At 52.3% G+C, this 24,991-nt stretch overlaps 1 long non-coding RNA gene across 1 annotated transcript; it reads left to right on the forward strand.

The window, feature by feature from the left end:
• The first annotated feature begins 11,034 nt into the window (after positions 1–11,034).
• On the forward strand, positions 11,035–24,497 carry LOC137426300 (uncharacterized). The gene is made up of 3 exons (XR_010984268.1): positions 11,035–11,101; positions 22,781–22,871; positions 24,329–24,497. It is a non-coding gene; the product is annotated as an uncharacterized LOC137426300 (long non-coding RNA).
• Positions 24,498–24,991: the final 494 nt, after the last annotated feature.

A 24,991-nucleotide genomic window follows, 5' to 3' on the forward strand; every position in this document is an offset into this window, starting at 1 on the left:
GAGAGGGATGGAGGGAGACAGAGAGAGGGATGGAGGGAGACAGAGAGAGGGATGGAGGGAGACAGAGAGAGGGATGGAGGGAGACAGAGAGAGGGATGGAGGGAGACAGAGAGAGGGACGGAGGGAGACAGAGAGAGAGAGGGATGGAGGGAGACAGAGAGAGGGATGGAGGGAGACAGAGAGAGGGAAGGAGGGAGACAGAGAGAGGGATGGAGAGAGACAGAGAGAGGGATGGAGGGAGACAGAGAGAGGGATGGAGGGAGACAGAGAGAGGGATGGAGGGAGACAGAGAGAGGGATGGAGGGAGATAGAGAGAGGGATGGAGGGAGACAGAGAGAGGGATGGAGGGAGACAGAGAGAGGGATGGACGGAGACAGAGAGGGGTGGAGGGAGACAGAGAGAGAGAGGGATGGAGGGAGACAGAGAGAGGGATGGAGGGAGACAGAGAGAGGGATGGAGGGAGACAGAGAGAGGGATGGAGGGAGACAGAGAGAGGGATGGAGGGAGACAGAGAGAGGGATGGAGGGAGACAGAGAGAGGGGTGGAGGGAGACAGAGAGAGGGGTGGAGGGAGACAGAGAGAGGGATGGAGGGAGACAGAGAGAGGGATGGAGGGAGACAGAGAGAGGGATGGAGGGAGACAGCGAGCGGGATGGAGTGAGACAGCGAGAGGGATCGAGGGAGACAGCGAGAGGGATGGAGGCAGACCGCGAGAGGGATGGAGGGAGACAGCGAGAGGGATGGAGGGAGACAGCGAGAGGGATGGAGGGAGGGAGCGAGAGGGATGGAGGGAGACAGCGAGAGGGATGGAGGAAGGCAGCGAGAGGGATGGAGGAAGGCAGCGAGAGGGATGGAGGGAGACAGCGAGAGGGATGGAGGGAGACAGCGAGAGGGATGGAGGGAGACAGCAAGAGGGATGGAGGGAGACAGCGAGAGGGATGGAGGGAGACCGCGAGAGGGATGGAGGGAGACAGCGAGAGGGATGGAGGGAGACAGCGAGAGGGATGGAGGGAGACAGCAAGAGGGATGGAGGAAGACAGCGAGAGGGATGGAGGGAGACAGCGAGAGGGATGGAGGGAGACAGCGAGAGGGATGGAGGGAGACAGCGAGAGGGATGGAGGGAGACAGCGAGAGGGAGGGAGGGAGACAGAGAGAGGGATGGAGAGAGACAGCGAGAGGGATGGAGGGAGACAGCGAGAGGGATGGAGGGAGACAGAGAGAGGGATGGAGGGAGACAGAGAGAGGGATGGAGGGAGACAGAGAGACGGATGGAGGAAGACAGAGAGAGGGATGGAGGGAGACAGAGAGAGGGATGGAGGGAGACAGAGAGAGGGATGGAGGGAGACAGAGAGAGGGATGGAGGGAGACAGAGAGAGGGATGGAGGGAGACAGAGAGAGGGATGGAGGGAGACAGAGAGAGGGATGGAGGGAGACAGAGAGGGATGGAGGGAGACAGAGAGGGATGGAGGGAGACAGGGAGAGGGATGGAGGGAGACAGAGAGAGGGATGGAGAGAGACAGCGCGAGGGATGGAGGGAGACAGCGAGAGGGATGGAGGGAGACCGTGAGAGGGATGGAGGGAGACAGCGAGAGGGATGGAGGGAGACAGCGAGAGGGATGGAGGGAGACAGCGAGAGGGATGGAGGGAGACAGAGAGAGGGAGTGACGGAGACAAAGAGAGGGATGGAGGGAGGCAGAGAGAGGGATGGAGGGAGACAGCGAGAGGGAGGGAAGGAGACAGAGAGAGGGATGGAGGGAGACAGAGAGAGGGATGGAGGGTGACAGACAGAGAGAGGGATGGAGGGAGACAGACAGAGAGAGGGATGGAGGGAGACAGACAGAGAGAGGGATGGAGGGAGACAGAGAGGGATGGAGGGAGACAGAGAGGGATGGAGGGAGACAGAGAGGGATGGAGGGAGACAGAGAGAGGGATGGAGGGAGACAGAGAGAGGGATGGAGAGAGACAGAGAGAGGGATGGAGGGAGACGGAGAGAGGGATGGAGGGAGAGGGAGTAAAGGAGACATAGAGAGGGATGGATGGAGGCAGAGAGAGGGATGGAGGGAGACAGCGAGAGGGAGAGAAGGAGACAGAGAAAGGGATGGAGGGAGACACAGAGAGAGGGATGGAGAGAGACAGACAGAGAGAGGGATGGAGAGAGACAGAGAGAGATGGAGGGAGACAGAGAGAGGGATGGAGGGAGACAGATAGAGGGATGGAGGGAGACAGAGAGAGGGATGGAGGGAGACAGAGAGAGGGATGGAGGGAGACAGCGAGAGGGATGGAGGGAGACAGCGAGAGGGATGGAGGGAGACAGCGAGAGGGATGGAGGGAGACAGCAAGAGGGATGGAGGGAGACAGAGAGAGGGATGGAGGGAGACAGAGAGAGGGATGGAGGGAGACAGCGAGAGGGATGGAGGGAGACAGCGAGAGGGATGGAGGGAGACAGAGAGAGGGATGGAGGGAGACAGAGAGAGGGATGGAGGGAGACAGAGAGAGGGATGGAGGGAGACAGCGAGAGGGATGGAGGGAGACAGCGAGAGGGATGGAGGGAGACAGCGAGAGGGATGGAGGGAGACAGCGAGAGGGATGGAGGGAGACAGCGAGAGGGATGGAGGGAGACAGCGAGAGGGATGGAGGGAGACAGCGAGAGGGATGGAGGGAGACAGCGAGAGGGATGGAGGGAGACAGCGAGAGGGATGGAGGGAGACAGCGAGAGGGATGGAGGGAGACAGAGAGAGGGATGGAGGGAGACAGCGAGAGGGATGGAGGGAGACAGAGAGAGAGGGATGGAGGGAGACAGCGAGAGGGATGGAGGGAGGCAGCGAGAGGGATGGAGGGAGGCAGCGAGAGGGATGGAGGAAGGCAGCGAGAGTGATGGAGGGAGACAGCGAGAGGGATGGAGGGAGACAGCGAGAGGGATGGAGGGAGACAGAGAGAGGGATGGAGGGAGACAGCGAGAGGGATGGAGGGAGACAGAGAGAGGGATGGAGGGAGACAGAGAGAGGGATGGAGGGAGACAGAGAGAGGGATGGAGGGAGACAGAGAGAGGGATGGAGGGAGACAGAGAGAGGGATGGAGGGAGACAGAGAGAGGGATGGAGGGAGACAGAGAGAGGGATGGAGGGAGACAGAGAGACGGATGGAGGAAGACAGAGAGAGGGATGGAGGGAGACAGAGAGAGGGATGGAGGGAGACAGAGAGAGGGATGGAGGGAGACAGAGAGAGGGATGGAGGGAGACAGAGAGAGGGATGGAGGGAGACAGAGAGAGGGATGGAGGGAGACAGAGAGAGGGATGGAGGGAGACAGAGAGAGGGATGGAGGGAGACAGAGAGAGGGATGGAGGGAGACAGAGAGAGGGATGGAGGGAGACAGCGAGAGGGATGGAGGGAGACAGAGAGAGGGATGGAGGGAGACAGAGAGAGGGGTGGAGGGAGACAGAGAGAGGGGTGGAGGGAGACAGAGAGAGGGATGGAGGGAGACAGAGAGAGGGATGGAGGGAGACAGAGAGAGGGATGGAGGGAGACAGAGAGAGGGATGGAGGGAGACAGAGAGAGGGATGGAGGGAGACAGAGAGAGGAATGGAGGGAGACAGCGAGAGGGATGGAGGGAGACAGCGAGAGGGATGGAGGGAGACAGCGAGAGGGATGGAGGGGAACAGCGAGAGGGATGGAGGGAGACAGCGAGAGGGATGGAGGAAGGCAGCGAGAGGGATGGAGGGAGACAGCGAGAGGGATGGAGGGAGACAGCGAGAGGGATGGAGGGAGACAGCGAGAGGGATGGAGGGAGACAGCGAGAGGGATGGAGGAAGGCAGCGAGAGGGATGGAGGAAGGCAGCGAGAGGGATGGAGGGAGACAGCGAGAGGGATGGAGGGAGACAGCGAGAGGGATGGAGGGAGACAGCGAGAGGGATGGAGGGAGACAGCGAGAGGGATGGAGGGAGACAGCGAGAGGGATGGAGGGAGACAGCGAGAGGGATGGAGGGAGACAGCGAGAGGGATGGAGGGAGACAGAGAGAGGGATGGAGGGAGACAGAGAGAGGGATGGAGGGAGACAGCGAGAGGGATGGACGGAGACAGAGAGGGGTGGAGGGAGACAGAGAGAGAGAGGGATGGAGGGAGACAGAGAGAGGGATGGAGGGAGACAGAGAGAGGGATGGAGGGAGACAGAGAGAGGGATGGAGGGAGACAGAGAGAGGGATGGAGGGAGACAGAGAGAGGGATGGAGGGAGACAGAGAGAGGGGTGGAGGGAGACAGAGAGAGGGGTGGAGGGAGACAGAGAGAGGGATGGAGGGAGACAGAGAGAGGGATGGAGGGAGACAGAGAGAGGGATGGAGGGAGACAGCGAGCGGGATGGAGGGAGACAGCGAGAGGGATCGAGGGAGACAGCGAGAGGGATGGAGGCAGACCGCGAGAGGGATGGAGGGAGACAGCGAGAGGGATGGAGGGAGACAGCGAGAGGGATGGAGGGAGGGAGCGAGAGGGATGGAGGGAGACAGCGAGAGGGATGGAGGAAGGCAGCGAGAGGGATGGAGGAAGGCAGCGAGAGGGATGGAGGGAGACAGCGAGAGGGATGGAGGGAGACAGCGAGAGGGATGGAGGGAGACAGCAAGAGGGATGGAGGGAGACAGCGAGAGGGATGGAGGGAGACCGCGAGAGGGATGGAGGGAGACAGCGAGAGGGATGGAGGGAGACAGCGAGAGGGATGGAGGGAGACAGCGAGAGGGATGGAGGAAGACAGCGAGAGGGATGGAGGGAGACAGCGAGAGGGATGGAGGGAGACAGCGAGAGGGATGGAGGGAGACAGCGAGAGGGAGGGAGGGAGACAGAGAGAGGGATGGAGAGAGACAGCGAGAGGGATGGAGGGAGACAGCGAGAGGGATGGAGGGAGACAGAGAGAGGGATGGAGGGAGACAGAGAGAGGGATGGAGGGAGACAGAGAGACGGATGGAGGAAGACAGAGAGAGGGATGGAGGGAGACAGAGAGAGGGATGGAGGGAGACAGAGAGAGGGATGGAGGGAGACAGAGAGAGGGATGGAGGGAGACAGAGAGAGGGATGGAGGGAGACAGAGAGAGGGATGGAGGGAGACAGAGAGAGGGATGGAGGGAGACAGAGAGGGATGGAGGGAGACAGAGAGGGATGGAGGGAGACAGGGAGAGGGATGGAGGGAGACAGAGAGAGGGATGGAGAGAGACAGCGCGAGGGATGGAGGGAGACAGCGAGAGGGATGGAGGGAGACCGTGAGAGGGATGGAGGGAGACAGCGAGAGGGATGGAGGGAGACAGCGAGAGGGATGGAGGGAGACAGCGAGAGGGATGGAGGGAGACAGAGAGAGGGAGTGACGGAGACAAAGAGAGGGATGGAGGGAGGCAGAGAGAGGGATGGAGGGAGACAGCGAGAGGGAGGGAAGGAGACAGAGAGAGGGATGGAGGGAGACAGAGAGAGGGATGGAGGGTGACAGACAGAGAGAGGGATGGAGGGAGACAGACAGAGAGAGGGATGGAGGGAGACAGACAGAGAGAGGGATGGAGGGAGACAGAGAGGGATGGAGGGAGACAGAGAGGGATGGAGGGAGACAGAGAGGGATGGAGGGAGACAGAGAGAGGGATGGAGGGAGACAGAGAGAGGGATGGAGAGAGACAGAGAGAGGGATGGAGGGAGACGGAGAGAGGGATGGAGGGAGACGGAGAGAGGGAGTAAAGGAGACATAGAGAGGGATGGATGGAGGCAGAGAGAGGGATGGAGGGAGACAGCGAGAGGGAGAGAAGGAGACAGAGAAAGGGATGGAGGGAGACACAGAGAGAGGGATGGAGAGAGACAGACAGAGAGAGGGATGGAGAGAGACAGAGAGAGATGGAGGGAGACAGAGAGAGGGATGGAGGGAGACAGATAGAGGGATGGAGGGAGACAGAGAGAGGGATGGAGGGAGACAGAGATAGGGATGGAGGGAGACAGCGAGAGGGATGGAGGGAGACAGCGAGAGGGATGGAGGGAGACAGCGAGAGGGATGGAGGGAGACAGCGAGAGGGATGGAGGGAGACAGAGAGAGGGATGGAGGGAGACAGAGAGAGGGATGGAGGGAGACAGCGAGAGGGATGGAGGGAGACAGCGAGAGGGATGGAGGGAGACAGAGAGAGGGATGGAGGGAGACAGAGAGAGGGATGGAGGGAGACAGAGAGAGGGATGGAGGGAGACGGAGAGAGGGAGTAAAGGAGACATAGAGAGGGATGGATGGAGGCAGAGAGAGGGATGGAGGGAGACAGCGAGAGGGAGAGAAGGAGACAGAGAAAGGGATGGAGGGAGACACAGAGAGAGGGATGGAGAGAGACAGACAGAGAGAGGGATGGAGAGAGACAGAGAGAGATGGAGGGAGACAGAGAGAGGGATGGAGGGAGACAGATAGAGGGATGGAGGGAGACAGAGAGAGGGATGGAGGGAGACAGAGAGAGGGATGGAGGGAGACAGCGAGAGGGATGGAGGGAGACAGCGAGAGGGAGGGAGGGAGACAGCGAGAGGGATGGAGGGAGACAGCAAGAGGGATGGAGGGAGACAGAGAGAGGGATGGAGGGAGACAGAGAGAGGGATGGAGGGAGACAGCGAGAGGGATGGAGGGAGACAGCGAGAGGGATGGAGGGAGACAGAGAGAGGGATGGAGGGAGACAGAGAGAGGGATGGAGGGAGACAGAGAGAGGGATGGAGGGAGACAGCGAGAGGGATGGAGGGAGACAGCGAGAGGGATGGAGGGAGACAGCGAGAGGGATGGAGGGAGACAGCGAGAGGGATGGAGGGAGACAGCGAGAGGGATGGAGGGAGACAGCGAGAGGGATGGAGGGAGACAGCGAGAGGGATGGAGGGAGACAGCGAGAGGGATGGAGGGAGACAGCGAGAGGGATGGAGGGAGACAGCGAGAGGGATGGAGGGAGACAGAGAGAGGGATGGAGGGAGACAGCGAGAGGGATGGAGGGAGACAGAGAGAGAGGGATGGAGGGAGACAGCGAGAGGGATGGAGGGAGGCAGCGAGAGGGATGGAGGGAGGCAGCGAGAGGGATGGAGGAAGGCAGCGAGAGTGATGGAGGGAGACAGCGAGAGGGATGGAGGGAGACAGCGAGAGGGATGGAGGGAGACAGAGAGAGGGATGGAGGGAGACAGCGAGAGGGATGGAGGGAGACAGAGAGAGGGATGGAGGGAGACAGAGAGAGGGATGGAGGGAGACAGAGAGAGGGATGGAGGGAGACAGAGAGAGGGATGGAGGGAGACAGAGAGAGGGATGGAGGGAGACAGAGAGAGGGATGGAGGGAGACAGAGAGAGGGATGGAGGGAGACAGAGAGACGGATGGAGGAAGACAGAGAGAGGGATGGAGGGAGACAGAGAGAGGGATGGAGGGAGACAGAGAGAGGGATGGAGGGAGACAGAGAGAGGGATGGAGGGAGACAGAGAGAGGGATGGAGGGAGACAGAGAGAGGGATGGAGGGAGACAGAGAGAGGGATGGAGGGAGACAGAGAGAGGGATGGAGGGAGACAGAGAGAGGGATGGAGGGAGACAGAGAGAGGGATGGAGGGAGACAGCGAGAGGGATGGAGGGAGACAGAGAGAGGGATGGAGGGAGACAGAGAGAGGGGTGGAGGGAGACAGAGAGAGGGGTGGAGGGAGACAGAGAGAGGGATGGAGGGAGACAGAGAGAGGGATGGAGGGAGACAGAGAGAGGGATGGAGGGAGACAGAGAGAGGGATGGAGGGAGACAGAGAGAGGGATGGAGGGAGACAGAGAGAGGAATGGAGGGAGACAGCGAGAGGGATGGAGGGAGACAGCGAGAGGGATGGAGGGAGACAGCGAGAGGGATGGAGGGGAACAGCGAGAGGGATGGAGGGAGACAGCGAGAGGGATGGAGGAAGGCAGCGAGAGGGATGGAGGGAGACAGCGAGAGGGATGGAGGGAGACAGCGAGAGGGATGGAGGGAGACAGCGAGAGGGATGGAGGGAGACAGCGAGAGGGATGGAGGAAGGCAGCGAGAGGGATGGAGGAAGGCAGCGAGAGGGATGGAGGGAGACAGCGAGAGGGATGGAGGGAGACAGCGAGAGGGATGGAGGGAGACAGCGAGAGGGATGGAGGGAGACAGCGAGAGGGATGGAGGGAGACAGCGAGAGGGATGGAGGGAGACAGCGAGAGGGATGGAGGGAGACAGCGAGAGGGATGGAGGGAGACAGAGAGAGGGATGGAGGGAGACAGAGAGAGGGATGGAGGGAGACAGCGAGAGGCATGGAGGGAGACAGCGAGAGGGATGGAGGGAGACAGCGAGAGGGATGGAGGGAGACAGCGAGAGGGATGGAGGGAGACAGCGAGAGGGATGGAGGGAGACAGCGAGAGGGATGGAGGGAGACAGCGAGAGGGATGGAGGGAGACAGAGAGAGGGATGGAGCGAGACAGCGAGAGGGATGGAGGGAGACAGAGAGAGGGATGGAGGGAGACAGCGAGAGGGATGGAGGGAGGCAGCGAGAGGGATGGAGGAAGGCAGCGAGAGGGATGGAGGAAGGCAGCGAGAGTGATGGAGGGAGACAGCGAGAGGGAGAGAAGGAGACAGAGAAAGGGATGGAGGGAGACAGAGAGAGGGATGGAGGGAGACAGAGAGAGAGGGATGGAGGGAGACAGAGAGAGGGATGGAGGGCGACAGAGAGAGCGATGGAGGGAGACAGAGAGAGGGATGGAGGGAGACAGAGAGAGGGATGGAGGGAGACAGAGAGAGGGATGGAGGGAGACAGAGAGAGGGATGGAGGGAGACAGAGAGGGATGGAGGGAGACAGAGAGAGGGGTGGAGGGAGACAGAGAGAGGGATGGAGGGAGACAGAGAGAGGGATGGAGGGAGACAGAGAGAGGGATGGAGGAAGACAGAGAGAGGGATGGAGGGAGACAGAGAGAGGGATGGAGGGAGACAGAGAGAGGGATGGAGGGAGACAGAGAGAGGGATGGAGGGAGACAGAGAGAGGGATGGAGGGAGACAGAGAGAGGGATGGAGGGAGACAGCGAGAGGGATGGAGGGAGACAGAGAGAGGGATGGAGGGAGACAGAGAGAGGGATGGAGGGCGACAGAGGGAGGGAGGGAGACAGAGAGAGGGATGGAGGGAGACAGAGAGAGGGATGGAGGGAGACAGAGAGAGGGATGGAGGGAGACAGAGAGAGGGATGGAGGGAGACAGAGAGAGGGATGGAGGGAGACAGCGAGAGGGATGGAGGGAGACAGAGAGAAGGATGGAGGGAGACAGCGAGAGGGATGGAGGGAGACAGAGAGAGGGATGGAGGGAGACAGAGAGAGGGATGGAGGGAGACAGAGAGAGGGATGGAGGGAGACAGAGAGATGGATGGAGGAAGACAGAGAGAGGGATGGAGGGAGACAGAGAGAGGGATGGAGGGAGACAGAGAGAGGGATGGAGGGAGACAGAGAGAGGGATGGAGGGAGACAGTGAGAGGGATGGAGGGAGACAGAGAGAGGGATGGAGGGAGACAGAGAGAGGGATGGAGGGAGACAGAGAGAGGGATGGAGGGAGACAGCGAGAGGGATGGAGGGAGACAGAGAGAGGGATGGAGGGAGACAGCGAGAGGGATGGAGGGAGACAGAGAGAGGGATGGAGGGAGACAGAGAGGGATGGAGGGAGACAGAGAGAGGGGTGGAGGGAGACAGAGAGAGGGATGGAGGGAGACAGAGAGAGGGATGGAGCGAGACAGACAGAGAGAGGGATGGAGGGTGACAGCGAGAGGGATGGAGGGAGACAGAGAGAGGGATGGAGGGAAACAGAGAGAGGGATGGAGGGAGACAGAGAGAAGGATGGAGGGAGACAGAGAGAGGGATGGAGGGAGACAGAGAGAGGGATGGAGGGAGACAGAGAGAGGGATGGAGGGAGACAGCAAGAGGGAAGGAGACAGAGAGAGGGATGGAGGGAGACAGACAGAGAGAGGGATGGAGGGAGACAGCGAGAGGGATGGAGGGAGACAGAGAGAGGGATGGAGGGAAACAGAGAGAGGGATGGAGGGAGACAGAGAGAAGGATGGAGGGAGACAGAGAGAGGGATGGAGGGAGACAGAGAGAGGGATCGAGGGAGACAGACAGGGATGGAGGGAGCAGAGAGAGGAATGGAGGGAGACAGCGAGAGGAATGGAGGGAGACAGACAGACAGAGAGAGGGATGGAGGGTGACAGACAGACAGAGAGAGGGATGTAGGGAGACAGACAGAGAGAGGGATGGAGGGAGACAGAGAGAGGGATGGATGGAGACAGAGAGAGGGATGGAGGGAGACAGAGAGAGGGATGGAGGGAGACAGAGAGACGGATGGAGGGAGACAGAGAGAGGGATGGAGGGAGACAGAGAGAGGGATCGAGGGAGACAGAGAGACGGATGGAGGGAGACAGAGAGAGGGATCGAGGGAGACAGACAGGGATGGAGGGAGCAGAGAGAGGAATGGAGGGAGACAGCGAGAGGAATGGAGGGAGACAGCGAGAGGGATGGAGGGAGACCGCGAGAGGAATGGAGGGAGACAGCGAGAGTGATGGAGGGAGGCAGAGAGAGGAATGGAGGGAGACAGCGAGAGGGATGGAGGGAGACAGCGAGAGGGATGGAGGGAGACAGCGAGAGGGATGGAGGGAGATAGCGAGAGGGATGGAGGGAGACAGAGAGAGGGAAGGAGAGAGAGAGAGAGAGAAAGGAAATGGCTGGTCCAAGAGGACTGAGTGGCACTCTGACCGTAACTGGGCAGCATGGATGTATGGGAAAGATTTGGCCGCCACGTTGGCGGGTACAACCACCACGACGAGTCGTCCCCGATAGTTGTCCTTGTGTGTGTTTAACACAAAGGTATTTCATTGTTTGAATTGTATTTCAAGTTGACAATCACTGAGAGTGTTTATTGATTTGGACTCGACCATTCATTGATAAGTTTACTGTAACATGTTACCCAGTACATGAGTAACGTACTCCAGTGGACATGTCGGACTTTACTTTTCCACATCCTGTTTAGATCCACAGTTCATGGACCCTTTAAACAAGACCCGCTGATTTCACAACTCCAAACACCACTGGCTGCTTCATTTGCTGACGAGGCCTTTTCCTGCACTGATGTAAGATTTGAAACCGTTCCTCCATAATAATCTATCTATAATTCCAGTAATCTCTGTCTGTACGTCTGTACGTCTGTACGTTTGTTTGTCTGTGACCGCTGTTTCTCGACAACCACGGGTCCGATATACTTTTAACTTGCCAGGTATATTGCTGGGGACCCGAGGATGTGCCTTTTCAAGGTTTCATATTAATCGGACAATTACTTACCGAGCTATGTCCAAAAAACGATTCAACCAATCAGAGAGCAGCGAACGATCGCGTGTGCCGAACGTGGCGGGCACACTCTGCCTCGGATGGCACATTTGACAGCGTATTCATTTATTTCACGTTTGCAAACTATGTTGGCGTTAAACTATGTTTTACAACTAATAAAAACGAATTTGCGATTCATTCGCTTTCCTGCGCGTTTGTGCACGCGATGGCGATTTCTTTACCAAACTCCGGAAGCCGTTCGCTTTGGACCAAACCATTGCATGTAAATAGAGGGGGGGGATTGTTACCACTCGCAAGCCGTTCGCTTTGGACCAAACCATTTCATGTAAATAGAGGGGGGGGATATAATTTTAGATATAGATATAGTACGGGCATGCCCTACTAGTTTTAAATGTACGAAATTACTGTTGTTTACTTGTCAGGAGTCTAATTCTTCTATGATGCTAAGTGGTTACGATTGCAACCTAATTATAACAGTAACAATGGATTAAGATCATTTGGGTTCCACTTCCATCACAGCTCATCACTGCCCGTGCTGTTTGAGATGATGTAATCGTTGGAATTGCTCCCATCTTGGGATTGTGTGTACGATGGCGTTTCTCCTTTTAACTTCCATAAGAGATACAACAGTGGCCCAGCACAGGCCTTGCAGGGCCAAGCCAACACACCGATGCCCTTGATCAGGCCAAGCAGCCACCGAGGGATGGAAATCGGTTCATATTCCGTGCAGGTTTCGCTGGAGACTTTCACTATTATGCAGATTCCCTGGATTAATGCCATGCAGAGTAGCAATTTGTTGCGCTGCATTTCCATGCACAGCTCTCTCCTTGGGAAAGCACACATTGCATCGCCTGCTTTGCGTAAATTGGCGGCGGAGAATGCGGTGCAAAAAGCAGCGACGAGGGACACGAAGCAGAAATGGAATCCAAAACGCCACCACGTGGCGACCTCGACGTAGGCATCTGCCATTTTGCAGAGTTCCGCAGATCTTGTGCTTGGCTCGGGGCAAGGTCGCACGGAAAGGAGCAGGAGCTCGGGCAGTGCCAATATAGCGGAGCCACCCCAAATCAGGCCAAGCTTGCTCCCGATGGAAAGCAAAGACTCGGGGCGACTGTGATGGCCGATCCGTGTTGCAGCCCTCGTCCGCTCAAGTCCCATCGTGCAGATCGTATAGGTCGAGAGGTTCATTGCAAAGGTCTAGAGGAGGGACAAAAGTCAGGGTTCAGAGGTCTTTAGCTCAAAACGTGTTTGTGATATGCTGATTGACTTTCTGTCTCTGTCTGTCTGTCACATGCAACTGCTCCCAGTGAAGTGATGCACTGAAATATTTAGAGGCACTCAAAGCAAAAATTGCACTGCAATCGTAGCTTTGCGGCAAATTATACGGGAAGGCAATTAAACACATGATTGAAAATAATACAGTACCATGTTGTTTATATATATATACATATACAGTCACGTGAAAAAGTAAGTACACCCCATACAAAGTTTTGACTTTTTCAACATATTTCAACATACAGCTATTTGATCTTCATTTGAACAATATTGATAGATAAAGGTGATATAATGTAACAAATATCATGAAACATTTACATTTTGTAGTCCATTGTATAATTTAAATATACATAAATGCAAATTTCGCATGTGGAAAAAGTAAGTACACCCCTAAAATTATCACTACTTCAAATACCTAAAATTAGAATCAGGTGCACCAGCTCAGGTGCAAATGATTAGAACATCGTTGGAGAGGATCTTGGAGGAACCTGTCTTATTTAAACCTCAGACATTTAGTTTGGTTTGCTCTTTGATGTTGAAGTGTGCGGCGTCACCATGCCTAGATCAAAAGAGCTATCTGAGGACTTCAGAAAGAAGGTTATAGATGCCTACGAGTCTGGGAAGGGATTTAAAAAGATCTCCAAACAACTTGAAATCAATCAATCGACTGTCCGGAAGATCATCTACAAGTGGAGAAGATTCCAAACAACTGCCAACTTGTTCAGGCCAGGCCGCCCCAGCAAGTTCAGGTTGAGAGCAGACCGCAAGATGCTGAAAGAAGTCTCTAAGAACCCCAGAATGTCATCATGGGACCTACAGGTAGCTCTTGCCACTGTTGATGTCTAAGTGCACGAGTCTACCATTAGAAAGAGGCTGCACAAATTTGATCTACATGGGAGGTGTGCCAGGAGGAAACCTTTGCTGTCCAGAAAGAACATCAGGGCAAGACTAAAGTTTGCCAATGAACACCGAGGCAAAGACCAGCACTTCTGGAACAATGTGCTCTGGACAGATGAGTCAAAGGTAGAGCTATTTGGCCACAGTACCAGAAGACATGTTTGGCGAAACCCAAAGACAGCATTTGACCACAAGAACCTGATACCAACTGTAAAGCATGGTGGTGGAAATATTATGGTTTGAGGCAGCTTTGCTGCATCAGGGCCTGGGCAGCTCACCATCATAGAATCCACTATGAATTCTTCATTGTACCAGAGGGTGCTTGAGGATAATGTGAGGCCATCTGTCAGAAAGTTGAAGCTCAACCGAGGGTGGACCTTGCAACATGACAATGACCCTAAACATACCAGTAAATCCACCAAGGCATGGCTGAAAAGAAATAAATGGAGGGTTCTGGAATGGCCAAGTCAAAGCCCGGATCTAAATCCCATCGAGATGTTGTGGGGGGACTTGAAACGAGCTGCGCATGCAAGAAACCCCTCAAACATCGCACAGCTGAAAGAATTCTGCATGGAGGAGTGGGCAAAAATTTGTCCCAGTCGATGTCAGAGACTGGTAGACAGTTATAAGAAATGCCTACTTGAGGTTGTTTCTGCCAAAGGGGGCAATACCCACCTGTTAGAGCCAAGGGTGTACTTACTTTTTCCACATGCGAAATTTGCATTTATGTTTATTTAAATTATACAATGGACTACAAAATGTAAATGTTTCATGATATTTGTTATATTATATCACCTTTATCTATCAATATTGTTGAAATGAAGATCAAATAGCTGTATGTTGAAATATGTTGAAAAAGTCAAAACTTTACATGGGGTGTACTTACTTTTTCACGTGATTGTATATATAAAAAGGAGCAACCCTGACTGTAAACAATATTTTTCCCAATCTATGAAACTATCGAGACTTTCCTGAATCTGATCACCTCCCGCTCTGATATCTATCCTCCTTACAACCAAGCTTTGTATCATCCGCATATTTAGAAAGCTGACTCTTAACTCCACTCCTTAGGTCGTTGATGTAAATTATGAATAATAATGGTCCGAGGACTGACCCATAAGGTTCACCACTACTTACATTCTCCCAGCAAGACCTCGCAAACGCTCTACTTATCACGAATCCAGTTCGCTACCTGACCAGCCACTCCACAAGCGCTCACCTTGCCTAACAACTTCCCACATGGTACCTTATCAAATGCCTTCTGAAAGTCTAGATTTGCTCTGTCCACAGCCACTCCACAAGTCCTCACCTTGCCTAACAACTTCCCACATGGTACCTTATCAAATGCCTTCTGAAAGTCCAGATATGCTCTGTCCACAGCCACCCCACAAGCCCTCACCGTGCCTAACAACTTCCTACATGGTACCTTATCAAATGCCTTCTGAAAGTCCAGGTATGCTCTGTCCACAGCCGCTCCACAAGCCCTCACCGTGCCTAACAACTTCCCACATGGTACCTTATCAAATGCCTTCTGAAAGTCCAGATTTGCTCTGTCCACAGCCGCTCCACAAGCCCTCACCGTGCCGAACAACTTCCTACATGGTACCTTATCAAATGCCTTCTGAAAGTCTAGATATGCTCTGTCCATAGCCACTACACAAGCCATCACCTTGCCTAACAACTTCCCACATGGTACCTTATCAAATGCCTTCTGAAAGTCTGGATATGCTCTGTCCACAGCCACTCCACAAGCCCTCACCTTGCCTAACAACTTCCTACATGGTACCTTATCAAATGCCTTCTGAAAGTCTGGATATGCTCTGTCCACAGCCAGTCCACAAGCCCTCACCGTGCCTAACAACTTCCTACATGGTACCTTATCAAATGCCTTCTGAAAGTCTAGATTTGCTCTGTCCACAGCCACTCCACAAGCCCTCACCGTGCCTAACAACTTCCAACATGGTACCTTATCAAATGCCTTTTGAAAGTCTGGATATGCTCTGTCCACAGCCGCTCCACAAGCCCTCACTGTTCCTAACAACTTCCTACATGGTACCTTATCAAGTGCCTTCTGAAAGTCTGGATATGCTCTGTCCACAGCCGCTCCACAAGCCCTCACCTTGCCTCACAACTTCCCACATGGTACCTAATCAAACGCCTTCTGAAAGTCTGGATATGCTCTGTCCACAGCCACTCCACAAGCCCTCACCTTGCCTAACAACTTCCTACATGGTACCTTATCAAATGCCTTCTGAAAGTCTGGATATGCTCTGTCCACAGCCACTCCACAAGCCCTCACCGTGCCTAACAACTTCCCACATGGTACCTTATCAAATGCGTTCTGAAAGTCTGGATTTGCTCTGTCCACAGCCACTCCACAAGCCCTCACCATGCCTAACAACTTCCTACATGGTACCTTATCAAATGCCTTCTGAAAGTCTAGATATACTCTGTCCACAGCCGCTCCACAAGCCCTCACCGTGCCTAACAACTTCCCACATGGTACCTTATCAAATGCGTTCTGAAAGTCTGGATTTGCTCTGTCCACAGCCACTCCACAAGCCCTCACTGTGCCTAACAACTTCCCACATGGTACCTTATCAAATGCCTTCTGAAAGTCTAGATTTGCTCTGTCCACAGCCACTCCACAAGCCCTCACCGTGCCTAACAACTTCCTACATGGTACCTTATCAAATGCCTTCTGAAACTCTGGATTTGCTCTGTCCACAGCCACTCCACAAGCCCTCACCTTGCCTAACAACTTCCTACATGGTACCTTATCAAATGCCTTCTGAAAGTCTAGATATACTCTGTCCACAGCCGCTCCACAAGCCCTCACCGTGCCTAACAACTTCCCACATGGTACCTTATCAAATGCCTTCTGAAATTCTAGATTTGCTCTGTCCACAGCCACTCCACAAGCCCTCACCTTGCCTAACAACTTCACACATGGTACCTTATCAAATGCCTTCTGAAAGTCTAGATTTGCTCTGTCCACAGCCGCTCCACAAGCCCTCACCTTGCTTAACAACTTCCTACATGGTACCTTAGCAAATGCCTTCTGAAAGTCTAGATATACTCTGTCCACAGCCGCTCCACAAGCCCTCACCGTGCCTAACAACTTCCTACATGGTACCTTATCAAATGCCTTCTGAAAGTCCAGATATGCTCTGTCCACAGCCACTCCACAAGCCCTCACTGTGCCTAACAACTTCCCACATGGTACCTTATCAAATGCCTTCTGAAAGTCCAGATATGCTCTGTCCACAGCCACTCCACAAGCCCTCACCGTGCCTAACAACTTCCTACATGGTACCTTATCAAATGCCTTCTGAAAGTCCAGATATTCTCTGTCCACAGCCACTCCACAAGCCCTCACTGTGCCTAACAACTTCCTACATGGTACCTTATCAAATGCCTTCTGAAAGTCTGGATATGCTCTGTCCACAGCCGCTCCACAAGCCCTCACCGTGCCGAACAACTTCCTACATGGTACCTTATCAAATGCCTTCTGAAAGTCTGGATATGCTCTGTCCACAGCCACTCCACAAGCCCTCACTGTGCCTAACAACTTCCCACATGGTACCTTATCAAATGCCTTCTGAAAGTCTAGATTTGCTCTGTCCACAGCCGCTCCACAAGCCCTCACCGTGCCGAACAATTTCCTACATGGTACCTTATCAAATGCCTTCTGAAAGTCTAGATATGCTCTGTCCATAGCCACTACACAAGCCATCATCTTGCCTAACAACTTCCCACATGGTACCTTATCAAATGCCTTCTGAAAGTCTGGATATGCTCTGTCCACAGCCACTCCACAAGCCCTCACCTTGCCTAACAACTTCCTACATGGTACCTTATCAAATGCCTTCTGAAAGTCTGGATATGCTCTGTCCACAGCCACTCCACAAGCCCTCACCGTGCCTAACAACTTCCTACATGGTACCTTATCAAATGCCTTCTGAAAGTCTAGATTTGCTCTGTCCACAGCCACTCCACAAGCCCTCACCGTGCCTAACAACTTCCAACATGGTACCTTATCAAATGCCTTTTGAAAGTCTGGATATGCTCTGTCCACAGCCGCTCCACAAGCCCTCACTGTTCCTAACAACTTCCTACATGGTACCTTATCAAGTGCCTTCTGAAAGTCTGGATATGCTCTGTCCACAGCCGCTCCACAAGCCCTCACCTTGCCTCACAACTTCCCACATGGTACCTAATCAAACGCCTTCTGAAAGTCTGGATATGCTCTGTCCACAGCCACTCCACAAGCCCTCACCTTGCCTAACAACTTCCCACATGGTACCTTATCAAATGCCTTCTGAAAGTCTAGATTTGCTCTGTCCACAGCCACTCCACAAGTCCTCACCTTGCCTAACAACTTCCCACATGGTACCTTATCAAATGCCTTCTGAAAGTCTGGATATGCTCTGTCCACAGCCACTCCACAAGCACTCACCTTGCCTAACAACTTCCTACATGGTACCTTATCAAATGCCTTCTGAAAGTCTGGATATGCTCTGTCCACAGCCACTCCACAAGCCCTCACCGTGCCTAACAACTTCCCACATGGTACCTTATCAAATGCCTTCTGAAAGTCCGGATATGCTCTGTTCACAGCCGCTCCACAAGCCCTCACTGTTCCTAACAACTTCCTACATGGTACCTTATCAAGTGCCTTCTGAAAGTCTGGATATGCTCTGTCCACAGCCGCTCCACAAGCCCTCACCTTGCCTAACAACTTCCCACATGGTACCTAATCAAACGCCTTCTAAAAGTCTGGATATGCTCTGCCCACAGCCACTCCACAAGCCCTCACCTTGCCTAACAACTTCCCACATGGTACCTAATCAAACGCCTTCTAAAAGTCTGGATATGCTCTGTCCACAGCCACTCCACAAGTCCTCACCTTGCCTAACAACTTCCCACATGGTACCTTATCAAATGCCTTCTGAAAGTCTGGATATGTTCTGTCCACAGCCGCTCCACAAGCCCTCACTGTGCCTAACAACTTCCCACATGGTACCTTATCAAATGCCTTCTGAAAGTCTGGATATGCTCTGTCCACAGCCGCTCCACAAGCCCTCACTGTGCCTAACAACTTCCCACATGGTACCTTATCAAATGCCTTCTGAAAGTCTAGATATGCTCTGTCCACAGCCACTCCACAAGCCCTCACCTTGCCTTACAACTTCCCACATGGTACCTTATCAAATGCCTTCTGAAAGTCTAGATATGCTCTGTCCACAGCCGCTCCACAAGCCCTCACTGTGCCTAACAACTTCCCACATGGTACCTTATCAAATGCCTTCTGAAAGTCCAGATATACTCTGTCCACAGCCACTCCACAAGCCCTCACCGTGCCTAACAACTTCCCACATGGTACCTTGTCAAATGCCTTCTGAAAGTCCAGATTTGCTCTGTCCACAGCCACTCCACAAGCCCTCACTGTGCCTAACAACTTCCTACATGGTACCTTATCAAATGCCTTCTGAAAGTCCAGATTTGCTCTGTCCACAGCCGCTCCACAAGCCCTCACCATGCCGAACAACTTCCTACATGGTACCTTACCAAATGCCTTCTGAAAGTCTGGATATGCTCTGTCCACAGCCACTCCACAAGCCCTCACCTTGCCTAACAACTTCCCACATGGTACCTTATCAAATGCCTTCTGAAAGTCTGGATATGCTCTGTCCACAGCCACTCCACAAGCCCTCACCGTGCCTAACACGTCCTACATGGTACCTTATCAAATGCCTTCTGAAAGTCTAGATATACTCTGTCCACAGCCACTCCACAAGCCCTCACCGTGCCTAACAACCACCTACATGGTACCTTATCAAATGCCTTCTGAAAGTCTGGATATGCTCTGTCCACAGCCACTCCACAAGCCCTCACCTTGCCTAACAACTTCCCACATGGTACCTTATCAAATGCCTTCTGAAAGTCTAGATATGCTCTGTCCACAGCCACTCCACAAGCCCTCACCTTGCCTAACAACTTCCCACATGGTACCTTATCAAATGCCTTCTGAACGTCTGGATATGCTCTGTCCACAGCCACTCCACAAGCCCTCACCGTGCCTAACACGTCCTACATGGTACCTTATCAAATGAATTCTGAAAGTCTGGATATGCTCTGTCCACAGCCACTCCACAAGCCCTCACCGTGCCTAACACGTCCTACATGGTACCTTATCAAATGCCTTCTGAAAGTCTGGATATGCTCTGTCCACAGCCACTCCACAAGCCCTCACCTTGCCTAAGAACTTCCTACATGGTACCTTATCAAATGCCTTCTGAAAGTCCAGATTTGCTCTGTCCACAGCCACTCCACAAGCCCTCACTGTGCCTAACAACTTCCTACATGGTACCTTATCAAATGCCTTCTGAAATTCTAGATATACTCTGTCCACAGCCACTCCACAAGCCCTCACTGTGCCTAACAACTTCCTACATGGTACCTTATCAAATGCCTTTTGAAAGTCTGGATATGCTCTGTCCACAGCCGCTCCACAAGCCCTCACTGTTCCTAACAACTTCCTACATGGTACCTTATCAAGTGCCTTCTGAAAGTCTGGATATGCTCTGTCCACAGCCGCTCCACAAGCCCTCACCTTGCCTAACAACTTCCTACATGGTACCTTATCAAATGCCTTCTGAAAGTCTAGATATACTCTGTCCACAGCCACTCCACAAGCCCTCACTGTGCCTAACAACTTCCTACATGGTACCTTATCAAATGCCTTCTGAAAGTCCAGATTTGCTCTGTCCACAGCCACTCCACAAGCCCTCACTGTGCCTAACAACTTCCTACATGGTACCTTATCAAATGCCTTCTGAAAGTCTAGATTTGCTCTGTCCACAGCCACTCCACAAGCCCTCACCGTGCCTAACAACTTCCTACATGGTACCTTATCAAATGCCTTCTGAAAGTCCAGATTTGCTCTGTCCACAGCCATTCCACAAGCCCTCACCATGCCTGACAACTTCCTACATGGTACCTTATCAAATGCCTTCTGAAAGTCTGGATTTGCTCTGTCCACAGCCACTCCACAAGCCCTCACCGTGCCTAACAACTTCCTACATGGTACCTTATCAAATGCCTTCTGAAAGTCTAGATATGCTCTGTCCACAGCCGCTCCACAAGCCCTCACTGTGCCTAACAACTTCCCACATGGTACCTTATCAAATGCCTTCTGAAAGTCCAGATATACTCTGTCCACAGCCACTCCACAAGCCCTCACCGTGCCTAACAACTTCCCACATGGTACCTTGTCAAATGCCTTCTGAAAGTCCAGATTTGCTCTGTCCACAGCCACTCCACAAGCCCTCACTGTGCCTAACAACTTCCTACATGGTACCTTATCAAATGCCTTCTGAAAGTCCAGATTTGCTCTGTCCACAGCCGCTCCACAAGCCCTCACCATGCCGAACAACTTCCTACATGGTACCTTACCAAATGCCTTCTGAAAGTCTGGATATGCTCTGTCCACAGCCACTCCACAAGCCCTCACCTTGCCTAACAACTTCCCACATGGTACCTTATCAAATGCCTTCTGAAAGTCTGGATATGCTCTGTCCACAGCCACTCCACAAGCCCTCACCGTGCCTAACACGTCCTACATGGTACCTTATCAAATGCCTTCTGAAAGTCTAGATATACTCTGTCCACAGCCACTCCACAAGCCCTCACCGTGCCTAACAACCACCTACATGGTACCTTATCAAATGCCTTCTGAAAGTCTGGATATGCTCTGTCCACAGCCACTCCACAAGCCCTCACCTTGCCTAACAACTTCCCACATGGTACCTTATCAAATGCCTTCTGAACGTCTGGATATGCTCTGTCCACAGCCACTCCACAAGCCCTCACCGTGCCTAACACGTCCTACATGGTACCTTATCAAATGCCTTCTGAAAGTCTGGATATGCTCTGTCCACAGCCACTCCACAAGCCCTCACCGTGCCTAACACGTCCTACATGGTACCTTATCAAATGCCTTCTGAAAGTCTGGATATGCTCTGTCCACAGCCACTCCACAAGCCCTCACCGTGCCTAACACGTCCTACATGGTACCTTATCAAATGCCTTCTGAAAGTCTGGATATGCTCTGTCCACAGCCACTCCACAAGCCCTCACCTTGCCTAAGAACTTCCTACATGGTACCTTATCAAATGCCTTCTGAAAGTCCAGATTTGCTCTGTCCACAGCCACTCCACAAGCCCTCACTGTGCCTAACAACTTCCTACATGGTACCTTATCAAATGCCTTCTGAAAGTCCAGATTTGCTCTGTCCACAGCCACTCCACAAGCCCTCACTGTGCCTAACAACTTCCTACATGGTACCTTATCAAATGCCTTCTGAAAGTCTAGATTTGCTCTGTCCACAGCCACTCCACAAGCCCTCACCGTGCCTAACAACTTCCTACATGGTACCTTATCAAATGCCTTCTGAAAGTCTGGATTTGCTCTGTCCACAGCCACTCCACAAGCCCTCACTGTGCCTAACAACTTCCTACATGGTACCTTATCAAATGCCTTCTGAAAGTCTAGATATGCTCTGTCCACAGCCTCTCCACAAGCCCTCACCATGCCTAACAACTTCCTACATGGTACCTTATCAAATGCCTTCTGAAAATCTAGATATACTCTGTCCACAGCCACTCCACAAGCCCTCACCGTGCCTGACAACTTCCCACATGGTACCCTATCAAATGCCTTCTGAAAGTCTGGATTTGCTCTGTCCACAGCGATTCCCTCATCCACCCAATCAGAAACTGCTACATAAAACGGAAATAAAGTTTGACAACTTCACTTCCTTTTAATAAGCCCATGCTGTCTGCTTTTAATTAGTTTAAATGTTTTTCAATTAGTCAATAACGTTCTGCTCATCTACATTCATTTGCTCCTCTTTTTCATGCCTGTGGAACCAAGTTCCACTTCCTCTTCAATCTCATTCTTCCCTCCAGCTCCAGGTCTTCAAGACATCTGTTCACCACCAACTCAGATTGTCCCCAATCCCAAACCATGATGTTTTTTACCCCTGTTAACCCTCCTCAAGCCCTTTTCTTTCCAAGTTTCCAGTTTTTTTCCTTCCTGAGAGTTTGCTTCTGTATCCAACTTGTTCACCCTGCACGATCCCATATACCCCTCATTCTTCCCCACTTCCCTTATTCCTCCAAGTCTTCCTCTATTTTGTCACTCGTCTCTGTCAATGGTTTGTCCCCCCCCCCCCTCTCTTTCTACTGTTCCTTTTGTTCTGTTACATCCTGATCCATTCTACGTTCTAGCTCCTCCACGTTGCTCGACAAAAAGAAGACTAAGAAGATGGGGTGACAACTTTTGGGATGGTCGAATAATGTCAAGAGTGGCTTAGTCCATGTGAGTAAAACCTGTAAGCGCACACTATGCCATGTGACGGCATCACTGAAATGTTGCGACAATGTTGGTGATATGCAGAGTTTTAGTTCAATTTTATTAACTTTTTTTTTTTGGTATACAAGATCGAGGCTTGTGTAAGAGCTAACATCAATCAATCACGAACAAAAAAAAACAAAAACGGATATAAAACATACAATTAATGGAGCAGGAGACAAGATGGGGAGAGAGAGGGAAGCACACAAGTACAACAGCAGATAACAGGGACATTGGGGGATCTGTGGGAGGGAGAGGGCTTGGGGGGGGGGGGCATGGAAAGGTGGGGAGGGGGGTGGGAGCGGTATAAAAAACATGGACACTGCTAGGACTTCCAGGCATGAAGTCGGTATTTCAAAAAAGTGGATCTGGGGTGAATTAACGGGGGTAGACAGGATCAAGGTTTTGGATGGGGGAAGATAAGAGATGGTGGTGAACAGCTGTTTTAAAGACCTGGAGGGAGGAGTGGGATTGAAGAGAGTGAGGGAGTTTGGTCCAGAGGCGGGAGAAAAGAGGAATGAAAGAGCAAAGAGGAAAGACATTTCCTCTGGTATCAGGCATTGTCTCCACAATCCTGGCTCAGATTCAAAGTGTCAGGTGGAATCGCTCAGCGATAAGGACTCACTGTGACAAAATGACACAAAATCACCAAACGAAACCACCAAACAATGACAATAATGGCCAAAGAATGCCAGTCATTGAAGGCAATCCAGAAATTATCAATTGCTTGAAATTGGGCCTGCAGCTTCAAAATAAATGGAAGTAATTTGGTTTGGCAGGCGTGAAAAGATTACTAAAAATGATCCATGTTGGTGATCAGTCTCAAGAGGGTTTTGATGCAGCGGAAACTTTTTCTTGTCTAACCTACAGACAAACCACTGCAGATACCAAACGGATCCGCTTTTTCGCATTTTTTGTGACTGCTCTACCATGATACCGGTTTGTGAAATCGGATCTTTGAAGCATTTTCGAATCGCTTAGAATACCTGCATGCGCTGCCATTCCCCTCGTTTGAGGATGGCCGAGAGCATAGGTTCTTAACCAGGGGTATCTGTACCCCGTGGGGGTACAAAACCTCCAGGCTGGGGGTAGAGACACGCCGCCCCAAAATAACTTTCAATTCAAAAAGAAGGATATAACTATTTAAAGAAAAAAGGGTTAAAATGTTTTTATTTAAAAAATTACAAGGGTTTGGGTTTTTTTAAAATAATAATTTAGGACTTTAGGTGTTCATAATTATTTTATCGTTTAAATATATTTTTATTCTTTCTTTAAAATAGTGAGATGGCTTTCCCGTGGCCGGGTGCTTACTCGTGTCTTCGAACTGCACGAATAAATCGAGCAGTTTCTTAGAAAGCAAGAAGGTGACATTGCTGACCACTTTGAAAATAGGGAGTTCATTTTGTCCCTGGCATACCTGTCAGATATATTCACACACCTCAACGATTTGAACACCTGCATCCAAGAAACAAGGATGAACATGATCACTGCCAGGGAACAGGTGTCTGCCTTCACCCAACAACTTCCAATTTGGATGCAGCGCATTGAGAATGGAAATTTTGCAAACTTTCCTAAACTTGATGAGGCTGCTAATGCGGAAAAAGAACGATCCCTCGTGACTTAAGTGAAAGAACATTTACAGGTGCTGAACCAGTCCTTCCAAGGATACTTTCACCATGGAGAGGTTTCTATTGCACAGAGATGGATACGGGATCCGTTTGTTTTCAACCTGGATTCCATGGATGATCGTGATATAATGAAAGATGATCTTGTTGAGCTGAAGGTTAATGAAAAATTCCGAATGGAGTTTGAATCAATGCAGCTCGACGTCTTGTGGTGTGCACAACTCAAAACGTTCCCACGGTCAGCAGAGAGACCTCTGGAGATCCTCGTGCCATTTGCGACCACCTATTTGTTTTCAACGCTCCTACACATCAAAACAAAGGCCAGGAACCGTTTGGATGCAAGTGACGACATTCGTCGTGACTATTTCAGAGAAAGAACCTCGTTGCAGCATCATCATTGATGAAAAACAACAAAAGAGCCGCTAGAAATGTGTCTGTGTGTACTGTGTAGATGTTTTTCTA

This window comes from Myxine glutinosa, chromosome 4 (assembly GCF_964187855.1).
Source record: "Myxine glutinosa chromosome 4, kmMyxGlut1.1, whole genome shotgun sequence".
NCBI classification, from domain to species: Eukaryota; Metazoa; Chordata; class Myxini; order Myxiniformes; family Myxinidae; genus Myxine; species Myxine glutinosa.